The sequence below is a fragment of the Chiloscyllium plagiosum genome, unplaced genomic scaffold, assembly GCF_037043375.1.
Source record: "Chiloscyllium plagiosum isolate Xiang-an unplaced genomic scaffold, Cpla_swu_hap1 HiC_scaffold_30, whole genome shotgun sequence".
Lineage (NCBI taxonomy): Eukaryota > Metazoa > Chordata > Chondrichthyes > Orectolobiformes > Hemiscylliidae > Chiloscyllium > Chiloscyllium plagiosum.
In genome coordinates, this window is record NW_028270168.1 from 16,304,187 (window position 1) to 16,306,394 (window position 2,208).

Genomic DNA, 2,208 nt, shown 5'->3' on the forward strand with positions numbered 1-2,208 from the left:
TACCTGTTCCTAGAAATGGATGTGAAGGGAGTATGTTTGAAACACCTCCACAGCTTTGTAACCTGTTCAACCTATAATTCATATTTTGTCTTCCATCCTCCAAATAGCAAACAATTAACCCCCCCCCCCACCCCCTTCTCAGCCCCAAAATTCATGTTATTACAGAAGTTAAATCCTTTCTCAGCCACAATATTGCTAAACTCTCATTAGTAGTTAGTCAGGTTTTCTCCTGACAAACTTTTACCAAATGGACACTTTTATGCCCAGATTCTAAGGATCAAGCCAGTGATACAGTCGGTGTTACAAAGATGCATGTTAGTTTAAGACAAGCCAGACTTTGAATCAGAAGTCGATGACATGATAAAGTGGTGATCACCCATATCTTTACCCATGTTTCACTTTCATACTTGCTGTATAAATCGATCTCTTAAGGAAGTTTTTTTTCAGGCACTAAGATTTGTGTGCTGATACCTACAATAGCCATGAACTCTTGGTAATTTTTGTTTTAGTTAAGTAAAGGTATTAAGGAACATGAGCCAAAGACAAGTACATGGAGTTGGGTCACAGATCAGCCATGATCTCATTGAATGATGGAACATGCTTGAGGACCTGAATCATCCTCAGGAGCAGTGGCTTGAGATCTAATGGGGCTCACATCAGCCAGGGTCAGTCTTGTCTTGACCATTCTGGCTGCCAGCTCAAGACGAGGTTAGACTCACAGGAGTGCTCATTGTGAAGTTCTCAGCTAGGTCCTTTGCTATATGCTGAAAGCCTTTCATATGAGCCCACTTTACTGGCAGTGTATATTGGGACATCCAAGACTTAGTTGGTTTCTTCGTCTTTTGCAACAGTTATGCAGAATTCTGAGGCATCAAAGCCAGGGCAGCTATATTCATTCTTGCAAACACTGTGGATTATCAAGAGCCTTCTAACAGAGGAGCTAACTCACAAGTTACTGATCAACGCTACTGACATTTTGTGCTGCTTACATTATGCTTGAGGTTGATAAAATATCTGTAACCCCTTGCAAGGAAAGATGCATCAGTAGTCTAATAACACCATGCTCTCTCATGTTGCACAGGGTCCTCTGTAGAGATTCTATTCATCAATAAAAATCAATGCACGGTGGGAATCAGCCCATCTGGTTCACACTGACGCTCCGAAGAGCAGCCCACCCAGACCCACCTCACTGCCTATCGCAATGACCCTGCATTTCCCATGTTTACTCCAGCTAGTGTGCATGTCCTGGGACATTATGGGCAATTTAGCACAGCCAGTCCACTTAACCTGCACATTCTTGAACTGTGTGCGAAAAGCAGAGGAAGCCCACGCATGTACAGGGAGAACATGCAAACGCCATGCAGCCAATCACTCAAGGGTAGAATTGAACCTGGCTCCTTGGTGCTATGAGGTGGCGGTGCTGTGAGGTGGCAGTGCTAACCATGTGCTGTGGACTGTTAAAGGAAACTAAGTGTCTTTTCAAATAAACCAAATAGAAGTGTGGAATGTGAAATACTTTGTGCGGCAATACATTTGTTTAGCAAAAATGTATCCAACTCCAATTTAAAATTCATAACTAATCCAGAATCCACAGCCATTTATGGAAGAGAGTTCCAAACATCTACCACCCTTTGTGTGTAGAAGTGCTTCCAAGCATCGTTCCTGAACAGTCTGGCTCTAATTCTCAGACTATGCCCCCTAGTTCTAAAATCCTCAACCAGTGGAAATAGTTTATCTAAAATAAGCCAAAGAACTGCGGATACTGACGGCCTGAAACAAACACAAATTGCTTGAGAAACTCAGTAGGTCTGGCAGTAACTGGAGATAAAGTAGAGTTAACACTTAAAATCCAGTGACCCTACCATTGAAGCTGCTCTGAAATAGGACCACTACTCTCAAAATGTTAACTCTGCTTTCTTTCCATAGATACTGGCAGATCTGTTGAATTTCTCCAGCAATATCTGTACCCTATCATTTCCCATTAATAGCTGACAGGGGACTTTTATTTGGAGCCTTAATATGAAGGGGTTTAGGAACGTAGAGAATTAGTGAACAACTCTTATTGAGTGGTCAATGAAGACAGCAGTTTTGAGTACAGCAAAATTTCACAAAAAAGTACAGGTGAGCTGTAGTTGATGGTTTAGTTCAAGTGAACATTTAAATGCCTTTAACTGAATAATTACGCTGACCATTCGTGGAAGTGGGTGT